The 13,102-nt window shown below is 38.4% G+C and overlaps 1 long non-coding RNA gene and 1 pseudogene across 1 annotated transcript in view; one reads left to right on the top strand and one right to left on the bottom strand.

Annotated features, from left to right (window-relative positions):
- The window catches only part of LOC113593004 (uncharacterized), a 109,937-nt gene that overhangs the window by 64,270 nt on the left and 32,565 nt on the right, over positions 1-13,102 (bottom strand). The window lies entirely within an intron of this gene.
- Positions 38-5,812, top strand: LOC113593002 (secreted frizzled-related protein 3-like; annotated as a pseudogene).

Here is a 13,102-nt window from a genome sequence, read left to right on the forward strand (position 1 = left end):
TGGAAATGTCACTAATGCAAATTGAGATAGCACCAGATTTCATACACTTAGTATAAAAAAGGGAATGCAAAATATCACGTTAACAATTTTATAATGGAATGCCTGGCTGGCTCAGCCAGTGGAGCATGTGACTCTTGATCTTGGGATTGGGTTCAAGCCCCATGTTGGGCGTAGAGCTTCCTAAAAATCAAATTTAAAAATAATATATAAAGGGGCACCTGGGTGACTCAGTCAGTTAAGCATCTGACTCTTAATTTTTGCTCAGGTCATCACCTTATAGTTCGTGAGTTCGAGCCCCATGTAGGGCTCTACGCTGACAGCATGGAGCCTGCTTGGGATCCTCTTTTTCCCCTCTCTACCCCTCCCCTGCATGGGCTCCCCCCCCCAAAAAAAAATATAAAAAATACATTTTAAAAACCAGTTTTATACTGATCACTTAGACAAGTATTTTGGATATACTGAATTATATAAAACAGCAACATTTTACTTTTTACTTTTTACTTTTTTAATGTAGCTACTAGAAAATTTTAAATTACACGTATGGCATACATTATATTTCTATTGGACAGTGCTGCTCTAAAACATTTTATTAGATGGGTATTATTGAAGTAGACCAAAGGTTATACCATAACTATAATATTTACCTCTAACTGCTATGGCTTAAGGAACAATTGTTTATTGATCCTTGATTTAGTACAGTCAAATAACTGAACCTCTATGTGTCAAATTTAAAACTTTTTTGAAACTAGTGAACCTGAAGATGCTATCAGATATTTTATTAGATGATGATAGCCTGAAATCAAACTTGGGGTGTATGTTGACACTCTATTGTAGCCACTAAATTTGGAAATATGTTGAAAAATTGAAAGAAAAATAGAGCATAGAGGCTTTTGGTAAGTAAGTGGGATTAAGGTATTTCATTACAGTTTCTTAATGGGAAAGTCTATATTTATTAGTCATATTTTTTGAGGAATTTCTGTAGAGTCTGGGCACAGTAAATGAAATAACCACTACCTAGTTATTGGACCATGTTTAGTAGTGTCGTTTCAGATCCTGCTCTAAAGAGATATCTACCACTCAGGTAGGTCATTGTTTGGCTCAGGAATTGGAAATTCAGATTTGCCAAGCAGTTACCGGCAAGGCAGGGAAGCCATAGTGGAAAACTGCCATGTGGCCACTAGGTGTCACTTTTCCATTTCTATAGTGCATAGTTTTCATTAATTTTTCCAAGTTCTATGGGGCCTAGGGGAGGCATTTATGACTTGTGTTTAGATTAGGACTGTGTCTCTGGTGTGGGCTGTTTTATGAGAAATGCTTTTTAAGAGAAGTCTGGGAAGATGCTTCCCATGTAAGAACTTTGGTTTAAGGAGCTTTCCAGATGTGGCTCCAGTAAAAGGTGACTTTAGACTTTAACATGGATGGAATATGCTTTCTGAATTCATTTGAGTGTGTATATGTGTCACTGCTCCTACATTCCTATGCTTAGCTTCGTCTTTTATACAATTTTTACCTCTTTTCCAGTTCACTTGCTCTTGTCTGTATATTAGTATTTTAAAAATTTTGTGGTAATGAAAAGAGTGAAATTAAATATATTTTGTAATAATTACTAGTTTGAAGTTTTTTAAACTTAATATTTAGACCTCTTCCAAAAAAGGTATATCCTTAACTACTTTCTAAAGTGGAAACATAGGGGTGTCTTGGGTGGCTCAGTTAGTTGAACATCTGACTCTTGATTTTGGCTTAGGTCATGATTCCATAGTTGCGGGATCGAGCCCCATGTCGGGCTCTGCGCTGAGCATGAAGCCTTCTTGGGATTCTCCTCTAGCTCTCCCTTTGCCCCTCTCCCCTGCTTGTGTTTTCTCTCTCTCTCTTTTTCAAATTAAAAAATAAAATGGAAATACAGACAAGAAAATCCACTCTTCTCAAACCACTGGGCAGAGAGATAGATTGAACTACATTACTCTCTGTATATATTTGTGCATGTTTATGAAGATATGCTAACTGCTGTAACCACCTTCTTCCCCATAAGACACTCAGACGTTCCCAGCACATATTGTTCTTCTACCTTGCAATTTCAATGGAAAGAGAGCTTCTCTATTTCCTAGTAATTCACACAAAAATGTCCATTGCTTGGGCCTTTGGATCAACTTGGTTCACATAGATTTTCCTGTGGCCACCAGGCTGGAGTATACAGATTGGCCAGGTTTTAGTTACATGACCAAACCTGGATTTAAAGGCACCCTTGAAAGGGAAATGATGTCAAAAACAGCCAGCTGCCTAATGGTCTAGGGCCAATGGAAAGAACAGAGACATATGCAGAAACGGCAATGGAAAACTTGTAATTTATAATAGTTGATGATTTCTGAGAATTGTAGGTTTAGCTATCTTGAGTGTGGAGTCTTATTTTTTATTGTTTTTTGGGGGAATGAGAGGGTAGTGAGGAGTAGCAAGTTGTGTGATGTGTTTTTAACATTGGTCACCTTTTTTGTTTAATACCCAGCCATTAGTTGCTTTGGAAGACCCTGTCTGTTGCTCAAGTGTGTGGTTAGGGATCCATAAAGAGTTGTCTTAAGTTCTTGTCCAGCTGTGTGTCTCTGGCTTAGGATGTATTTTCTTAGGCAGTGCTGGTTCTTAAGCTCACATTTAGGTAGTGTTTTCCATATTTATTCCTGTCCAGGAGGAAATCAGTCCCATTTACCTTGGGAGTAAATACATTATGGTGTTTTTTTGCTTTTGGTTTTTGGTTTTTTTCAAAAGACAATGCTAAAATGAGAAACCTAGATTATGGAGACATAACTTAATAGAACTCTTAAAACATCTCATTTACTCCAGCTCAAAATATAAGAAGATCCTGAATTCACCTCCTCTCACGGACAGACCAAACCTACAGTGCAGGAGAGGAGACAGTGAAGCAGGCCTCTGAGAGTCCTTGACACTGTTGCATCCTGCCCCATCCTGCCACAATCATAGTCTGCCTTGGCCCAGGATGGATGCTACTGTGGGCTCAGCTGGGCTGCTGGCCCCAACTGTGCTCTGCCTGCTGTGGATCCCTGAGGCCGGCCTGCAGCTTATGAGCCTGTCTCCATCCCTCTGTGCAAGCCCCTGCCCTAGAGCGTGACCAAGATGTCCAACTACTTGCATCACAGTACCAGACTAATGCCATCCTGGCCAATGAGCAGTTTGAAGATCTGCTAGGCACTCCTCAGAGCCTTGATCTTCTCTTCCTGTGCCACGTATGCATCTATCTGCACCATTACTTCCAACAAGAGCACATTACGTTCTGCAAGTTTACGTGCAGGTAGGTCCAGAGGGCTGCAAGCCCATCTTCAGCAAGTACTGCCACCTGTGGTCTGGGAGCCAAGCCTACAAGGAGCTGCCATTTATGACCAGGGTGTGTGCATCTTTCATAAGGCCATCATCGCTGTGGACGGAGTGAATTTTCCTATGGATCCTAGTAATGGAAACTGTAGAGGGGCAAGCAGTGGATGCTGAAAATGTAAACCTATTAGGCTACACAGAACATCTAGTTTCAAAACAATTATAACTATGTCATGCAGGCTAAAGTTAAGAGATAAAGACCAAACGCCGTGGTGTGACTACAGTAGTTGAGGTGAAGAAGATTTTAAAGACTTCTCTAGTAATCATTGCAAGCACACCATTGACCTTCACACCAATTTCTGGCTACCTATGTCCTCATTGCTATTAACAGGCAGTAAATCATTATGGCTTATTATGGTGAGTGATGCTCCAAGATTAGTCTTGGTGAAAAGTTATATTGCTGAGAAATGGAAAGATCATCTTGGGAAAAAAAAAAAAAGTTAAGCACTGGGATATGAAGTTCTGTCATCTTAGAGTAAAAGTGATTCTAGCCATAGTAACTCCTCTCAGAGTCAGACATCTGGCAGGAACTCTAACTCCCTGCAAGCATGCAACTACATCCTGGAATGCAAGGGCATCGGTGAGCTTCATGGTAAGACTTGCATTGCTGGACTAGCAAAGGAAAATTGCATGGTTGAACATGATAATCTGTTATTTACCACATAAATCACATGGTAATTGTTATTACCTCTATTTTCTGTTTTCTGCTCTTTTTTCTCTTTCCCTTTTTTGTGGTCTGAATACAGATCCTTAAATTATTTGTGTTCTCCTTAACAACAACAAACAGAATTATAATGCAAATGTGAAAAGTTAAACGGGAGAATCTTAAAAGCAGTAAGAAAAACAACTTTTTACATACGAGGAAACCCCAATAAGACATAAGACTGTCACCAGATTTTTCACCAGAAACTTTGCAGGCCAGAAGGGAACGGCACAATGTATTCAAAATGCTGAAAGAAAAAGAATTCTGCCAATCAAGAATACTCTATCCAGGAAGTGTACCATTCAGAATAGAGGAGAGATCAATAGTGTCCCAAACAAAAGTTGAAGGAATTCATCACACTAAACCAGGCTTAGAAGAAATGTTCAAGGGGACTCTTTGAGTGGAAAGGAAAGACCACCAGCAAGAGGAAGAACTGTAGGAAGGACCAAAGCAGTAAAATTAAATCCAGCTATAAAAGTCAGTCAAGGATGAAAAGATACTGAACATCACTCATCATCAGGGAAATACAAATTGAAACCACAATGAGACACCACCTCACACCCGTCAAAACAGCTAAAATTAACAACATAAGAAACAACAGGTTGGCAAGGATGTGGAGAAAACTCTTGCACTGTTGGTGGGAATGCAAACTGGTGCAGCCACTCTGGAGAACAGTATAGAGGTTCCTCAAGAAACTAAAAATAGAACTACTCTACTATCCAGCAATCACACTATTAGGTATTTACCCAAAGGATACAAAAATACAGATTCAAAGGGGTACATGTACCCCAATGTTTATAGCAGCATTATCAACAATAGCCAAACTACGGAGAGCCCAAATATCCGTTGACTGATGAATAAAGAAAATATGATATATACATAGAATGGAATATTACTCAGCCATCAAAAAGAATGAAATCTTGCATTTGCCATGGCATGGATGGAGCTAGAATGTATTATGCTAAGCAAAAAAAAATCATAGAAACACAAATACCATATGATTTCACTCATATGTGGAATTTAAGAAATAAAACAGATGAGCATATGGGAAGGGAGTAGGATGAGAAGAGAGGGAAACAAACCACAAGAGACTCTTAACAACAGAGCACAAACTGAGGGTTGATGGAGGGAGGTGGGTGGGAGATGGGCTAGATGGGTGATGGGTACTAAGGAGAGCACTTGTTATGATAAGCACTGGGTGTTGTAGGTAAATGATGAATCACTGAATTCTACTCCCAAAACCAATATTGCACTCTATGTTAACTAACCAAAATTTAAATTTAAATAAAAGGAAAATTTTTTAAACAATAAATAAAAATTAGTCACAAGGTTCCCAAAATAGAATGATGTAAAGTATGGCATCATGTACATAAAACATGGCAGGAGGTGGTAAAAATTTAGAATGCTTTTAGAATGGGTTCAAACTTAAACAGCCATCAACTTAATATAGACTGTTATATGCATAAGATATATATAAACCAAATGGCAACCACAAATCTAAAGCAGGTAATAGATATGCAAAAAATAATGAGAAGGGAACCCAAGCAAATCACTAAAGAAAACCAAAAAACCACAACAGAGAGCAAGAGAATAAAGAACTACAAAAATAACCATAAAACAAGTACCAAATGGCAAGAAGTACATACCTATAATAATTACTTTGAATGTAAATGCACTGAATACATTAATCAAAAAACAGTGGATTACAGAATGGTTTAAAAAAAAAGCAAAACCCATCTATCTGATGCCTCCAAGAGACTCATTTCAGACCTAAAGACACATACAGAATAAAGGAGAGGAATAAGGACACGTTTATCATGCATATAGAAGTGAAAACAAAGGTGGGGTAGCAATATTTATGCTGAACAAAATAGACTTTAAAGCAAAGACTAGTGACAAAGAAGGACACTACCTAACAATAAAGGAAACAGTGCAACAAGAAGATATAATAATTGTAAGTTTTTATGCACCCAACATGGAAGTACCAAAATACATAGAGCAATATATATACACACAAATATATACATTATGTATTTACATACATAAATACATAAGCCTAAGCCAAAATACATAATATATATATACACAAATATATACATTACGTATTTACATACATAAATACATAAGCCTAAGGGAAGTAACTGATACTAATACAATAATAGTAGAGGACTTGGGCACCCCATTTACATCAATGGATAAATCAACCAAACAAAATCAACAAGGAAACAGTGGCTTTGAATGACATATCAGGCCAGATGCATCTAACAAATATATCCAGAACATCCACAATACACATTCTTTTCAAGCGAACATGGAAATTTCTCCTGGGAGATCACATAGCAGGCCACAAAACAAGTCACAACAAATTCAAAAAGATAGAAATCATACTATGCATTTTTTCATAGCAGCCACAATGCTATGAAACTAGAAATTAACCACAGAAAATATCTGGAAAGAACTCAAATGTATGCAGTTAAATAACTTGTTACTAAACAATAAGTGGGTAAACCAAGAAATCAAAGTGGAAATAAAAAAATACATGGAGACAACTGCAAATGAAAACATAATGATCCAGAATCTTTGGAATGCAACAACAGCTGTTCTAAGAGAAGATTTTATAGCAATACAGGCCTGCCTCAAGATGCAAGAAAAATCTTAACCTAACCTTACACCTAATGGAGCTAGAAAAAGACCAAACAAAACCCCAAACCAGTAGAAGAAAGGAAATAAAGGGTAGAGCAGAAATAAAGTAGAAACAAATAGAACAGATCAATGATACCAGGAGCTGGTTATTTGAAAAGATCAACAAAATTAGCCAGACTCATCAAAGAGAGAGAGAGAGAGAACGAGAGAGACAGAGAGAGACTCTAATAAACAAAATCAGAAATGAAAAAAATATACCACAGAAATACAAAGGATTATAAGAGAATATTATAAAAATTGCATGCCAAAAAAGAAGGATAACCTAAGAAATAGGTAAATTCCTAGAAACATAGCTCAAGAAACCAAATCAGGAAGAAACAGAAAATTTGAACAGACCAATTACCAGCAAAGAAATTTAACCCGTAATCAAAAAACTCCCATTAAACAAAAGTTCAGAACCAGATGGCTTCACAAGTGAATTCTACCAAACATTTAAAGAAGAGTTAATACCTATTCTTCTCCAACTATTCCAAAACATAGAAGAGGAAGGAAAGTCTCCAAATTCATTCTATGAGGCCAGCATTAAAAGCCAGATAAAGACACTACAATAAAGGAAGAAAGCAAGCAAACGTGGACTCCAGGCCAATGTCTCTGATAAACAAATGTAAAAATCTTCAACAGAGCGGTGCCTGGGTGGCTCAGTTGGTTAAGTGACTGATTCTTGATTTTGGCTAGGGTCATGATCTCACAGTTCGTGGGTGTGAGTTGCACATCAGGCTTTCAGCACATAGAGTGCTTGGACTTCTCTCTTCCCCCAGTCATGCTCACACGTCTGCTTTCTCTCCCTCTCTCTCACTCTCTCAAAATAAATAAAAAACTTAAAAAAAATCTTCAACAAAATGTTAGCAAAACAAATCCAATAATACATTTTAAAAAATCATTTACCATGATAAGGTAGGATTTATTCCTGGAATGAAAATGTGATTCAATATTCGCAAATAATTCAACGTGATACATCACATCAATAAGAGAAAGAATAAAAACCATATCATTTTAATAGATGCAAAAAAAGCATTTGACAAAGTGCAACATCCATCTATGATAAAATCCTCAGACAAAGGTTTAGAGGGAACATATCTCAACATGATAAAAGCCATATGTGAAAAACCTATAGCTAACATAATAATATTGAAGAACTGAGAACTTTTTCCCTTAAGAATGAGAACAAGACAATGATGTCCACTTCTCACCATTTTTATTCAACATAGTACTGGAAGTCCTAGTCACAGCAATCACACAAGATAAAGGAATAAAAGTCATCCAAATTGATAAGGAAAAAGTACAACTGTCAACTATTTGCAGATAATATGATACTGTATAGAAAGAATCCTAAAGATTCCATTAAGAAACTAGTAGAACAGATAAATGAATTCAGTCAAGTCACAGGACACAAAATCAACATACAGAAATCTGTTGCATTTCTGTACACTAATAATAAAGTAGCAGAAAGAGAAATTAAGGAAACAATCTCGATTACAATTGCACCAAAAATAAAATACCTAAGAAGAAACCTAACCAAGGAGAAGAAACACCTGTACTCTGAAAACTATAAAACACTGATGAGTGAAGTTAAAGATGACACAAACAAATGGAAAGATATTCCATGCTCATAGGTTGGGAGAACAAATACTTTTAAAATGTTTATACTACCACAAGTAATGTGCATATTTAATGCAATCCTTGTGGGTGCCTGGGTGGCTCAGTCAGTTGAGCATCCGACTTGATTTCAGCTCAGGTCATGATTTCATCGTTTGTGAATTTGAGGCCCACATTAGGCTCTGCGCTGACAGCGTGGGGTCTACTTGAGATTCTCTCTCTCTCCCTCTCTCTCTGCCTAACCCCCTTTCATGCCTTCTCTCTCTTTCTGAAAATAAATAAATAAACATTTAAAAATATTTTAAAAAATGCAATCCTTAACAGAATTCCAATGGCATTTTTCACAGAAATAGAGGAAGCAATACTAAAATTTATATGGAACCACAGAAGAAATTAATAGCCAGAGCAATCTTGAGTAAGAAGAGCAAAGCTGGGGGGCATCATGCTTCCCAATTTCAAATTGTATTATAAAACTACATAATCAAATATTAAGGTATTGGCATAACAAGAGACACATAGATCAACAGAACAGAAAACCCAGCCATAAATCCATGGATATATGGTCAATTAAATCACAACAAAGGAGCCAAAAATATACAATGAGGAAAGGGCAGTCTCTTCAATATATGGTATTAGAAAAACTGGACAGCCACATGCAAAAGAATGACATTGGAGCCCATCTTACACTACTCACAAAACTCAATTTAAAATAGATTACAAATTTGAATCTAATCAACCTCACTCTGAAAAGCTTGTGCACAGCAAGGAAACCACCAACAAAAACTATTAAATGGGAGAAAATATTTGCAAATTACGTATCTGATAAGGGATTAATATCCAAAGTATATGAAGAGCACAGACAATAGCAAACAACAAAATCACAAACAATCCAATAAAAAAATGGGCAGAGTATCTGAATAGACATTTTTCCAAAGACATACAGGTGGCTAACACCTACATGAAAAGGTACTCAACGTCACTAATAATCAGGAAATATAAATCAAAACCACAATATGATACCACCTCACACTAGTCAGAATGACAAATAGCAAGGGTGTGGAGAAAAGGGAACCCTTGTGTAACTGTTGGTCAGAATGTAAATTGATACAGCCTCTATGGAAAACAGCATGGAGGTTCCTTAAAAATAGATACAGTAGGGGCACATGAGTGGCTCAGTCAGTTAAGCACCTGACTTTGGCTCAGGTCATGATCTCAAGGTTCATGGGTTTAAGCCCCACGTCGGGCTCTCTGCTGACAGCTCAGAGTCTGGAGCCTGCTTCAGATGTCTCTCTCTGCCTTCTCTCTCTTCAACCTTATCTCTCCGCCCCTCCCCTGCTTCTGCTCTCTCTCTTTAAATAAAACATTTTTTAAAAATTAAAAAGCAAGAATAATAAATGTGATATGAGTCCATTTATTAACAAAAAAGATACAGTAATTCCACTGCTAGGTATTAACCCAACAGAAATGAAAACACTAGTTCAAAAATATATAGGCACCTCTATGTTTATTGCAGCATTATTTACAATAGACAAGATGTGGAAGCAATCATGGTGTCCATCCATAGATGAATGGATAAAGATGGTGTGGTATATAAACATGATAGAATATTATTCAGCTATGAGAAAGAATGAAGTCTTGCCATTCGTGCAACATGGATGGACCTAGAGGGCAAGATACTAAGTGAAATAAGTCAGAGAAAGACATATACCATATGATTTAACTTATATGTGGAATTAAAAAAAAAAAAAAACAGAACCAAACAAACAGAAATAGACTCACATATACAGAGAACAAATTGGTGGCTGTCAAAGGGGACAGGGACTAAGGATGGGTGAAATAGGTGAAAGGGATAAGGAGGCACAAATTTCCAGTTTTAAAGAAGTCACAAATTGGGGGCAGGAGTTAAGATGGTGCAGAAGTAAGGAGACCCTGGGCTTCCCTTGTCCCTCAAACACAGCTGGTATTGAGGTCGGATCACTTGGAACACCCAGGAAATTGGTATGAAGACTGACAGAAGGATCTCCACTGTTGGAGGAAGACAGTGTGGCAAGTTGCATTAAGTGAATTGGGGGAAAGAAAAAAAGGTGGTGCCATGGAGGGGGGAAGGAACGCTTTCAATAGAGAGACAAAAGGGAGAGAAAGAGAGTGGGGTTGAGAGAGTGTGGCACCAAGTTCACATGAGAGAAAAACCTCTCTGGACCACGAACTGGGAAGCAAGAGGTATTGAGTGCCACAGGTTTTTTGCAAACAGTGTGTGGAGCTCAAACTCTGAGGTTTTGGAAGTGCGTGACTTTCTCTGGAGAGAATCTATGGTACACACCCTTGGAGAGAAGGAGGGCACTGGCCACAGGGTGCATAGCATGGTGTAGGAATCTCAGGGTCACACTGAGAGAGAATATTCCCCTTCCTGCAGTACATTTGTCCTCTCCAAGGACAAAAGACCCTGCAGGCACCAGCAAAATACCTTTCATCATGGTGCACAGAGGGCAGATAACCTGGTTGCTACTTTTTGTGGTACCACATTATAGATTCCATGTGCTGCACAGGTGTAGGACTGTTTTTCTGGGACAAAGGACACCAGACACAGCATGGAGAGCCTCTACTTTGGAGGAGGGGGTAGGTCTGTGGTGCTGGGTGCTTTAAGATTTCGAGTTTTGAAACCCAGCCACACACTAAAGATAAAATGCAGGAGAGCTGTGCTGCAGGGCATGCTGACTGTCCCCATCATTCTGTGAGAGCTTACTGAACAGCAGGGTTGTGAGATCCCCTGTCCAGGGATGAGACAGTGAGGTGGCACTATTTCTCCCTTAACATCAACACGGTGGGACTTGAGAGAGCAACACAGTGGCCCCCAGAGGAGGTGGGACGCACTTACACCAAACTCTTCCACCCTGTGCCTGGCAACTGCTCATTTACTGAGGCAGAACTGACTCTGAGCCAGCCCAGTGGGCCCCTCCTCCAGAAGATGAGCACAGCACCCCACATGGACAAAATGTACTGATCATAAAGTGCTTCAAAGTGTCACCTGCAGTTCTGGTGGAAATAGGAACAGACTTAGTTTCTTCTTCCTTTTCCTTTGGAAACCAGGCGTATAGATTTTGCTTGTTTTTTTCATTTTCTTCTCTCTCTCTCTCTCTCTCTCTCACTCTCTCTCTCTCTCTCTCTCTCTCTCTCTCTCTCTTTTGGACTGGGGGGTGGAAAGGGGGAATCAGGCTTCTTTTTCTTTCCTTTTTTTTCTTTTTCCTTGGAATCAGACTTAGAGTTTTTTGATTGCCTTCTTGTTTTGTTGTTGTTTTCTTTTTTTTTTTTTTTTTTTGGTCAGGTTTTTTTCCTTTTTTTTTCTAGGCTTCTTTCAACAAACAAATCAAAGCATACCTAGTTAAAGTTCCAAAAACTCCCCACTGCAAGCAAGGAGGAGCTCTGCAGAGGACTGACCAGTGAGAAAGAGCAGCCAAAACACAACAGCAGAGTGCACGCAGCACACACCAGAGACACTTCCTGAAGTGCTGGGCCCTTGGCAGTGTATGATCCCTTTTTAATATAGTAGTACTCTCAGTTGCAGGAAACACAACAAGATTTCAAAACATGCAAAAGACAGAAACTTAGCCAAAATCACAGGATGGAGGAATTCTTCCCATAAGAAAGGTCAAGAAGAAATCACAGCTAAGGATTTGCTCAAAACAGATATATGCAATATATCCAAACAAGAATTTAGAATAATGGTCCTAAGGCTACTAGCTGGGCTTGAAAAAAGCATAGCAGACATAAGAGACACACTTGCTGCAGAGATAAAAGGCCCCAAAACTAGTCAGGCTGAAATAAAAACTAGTTAGCCTATAACTGAGATGCAAAACTGAGTGGATATAGTCAAAACAAGGACTAAAGAAGCAGAGGAAAAAAGAGGTGATATAGAGGACACAATTATGGAAAGTAATAAAGTTGAAAAGAAGAGGGAAAGAAAACTATTAGATTACAAGGGTAGAGCAAGGGAAATTAGTGATTCCATAAAGTGAAGCAATATTGGTATCATAGGAGTCTCAGAAGAAGAGCAGGAACAGGGGGCAGAAGGTTTATTTGAACTAATTATAGCTGAGAACTACTATAATATGGGTAGGGAACAGGCATTCAAGTCCAAGAGGCACAGAAAACTCCCCTCAAAATCAGCAAAAACAGGTCAACACCGTGACATATCAAAGTGAAACTTGCAAAATACAAAGATAAAGAGAGAATTCTGAAAGCAGCTAGGGACAAAATATGCTTAACCTACAAAGGTAGACATATAAGGTTAGCAGCAGACCTGTCCATGGAAACTTGGCAGGCCAGAAGGGAGTGGCAGGACATATTCAACGTGCTGAATGGGAAAAATATGCAGCCAAGAATTCCTTAGCCATCAAGGCTATCATTCTAATAGAATGAAAGATAAAAAGTTTTCCAGACAAACAAAAAGGAGTTCATGACGACTAAACCAGCCCTGCAAGAAATTTTAAGGGGGATTCTGAGTGGAGGGGGAAAAAAAGACCAAAGCAACAAAGCAAGAAAAGACTTGAGAGGACCAAAGAACATCATCAGAAACACCAACTCTACAGGTAACACAATGGCACTAAATTCATATCGTTTCGATAATCACTATGCATGTAAATGGACTAAATACACCAATCAAAAGACATAGGGTATCAGAATGTATTTTTAAAAACCCACAAAACAAGATCCATCTATATGCTA

Source organism: Acinonyx jubatus, chromosome B4 (assembly GCF_027475565.1).
Source record: "Acinonyx jubatus isolate Ajub_Pintada_27869175 chromosome B4, VMU_Ajub_asm_v1.0, whole genome shotgun sequence".
Lineage (NCBI taxonomy): Eukaryota > Metazoa > Chordata > Mammalia > Carnivora > Felidae > Acinonyx > Acinonyx jubatus.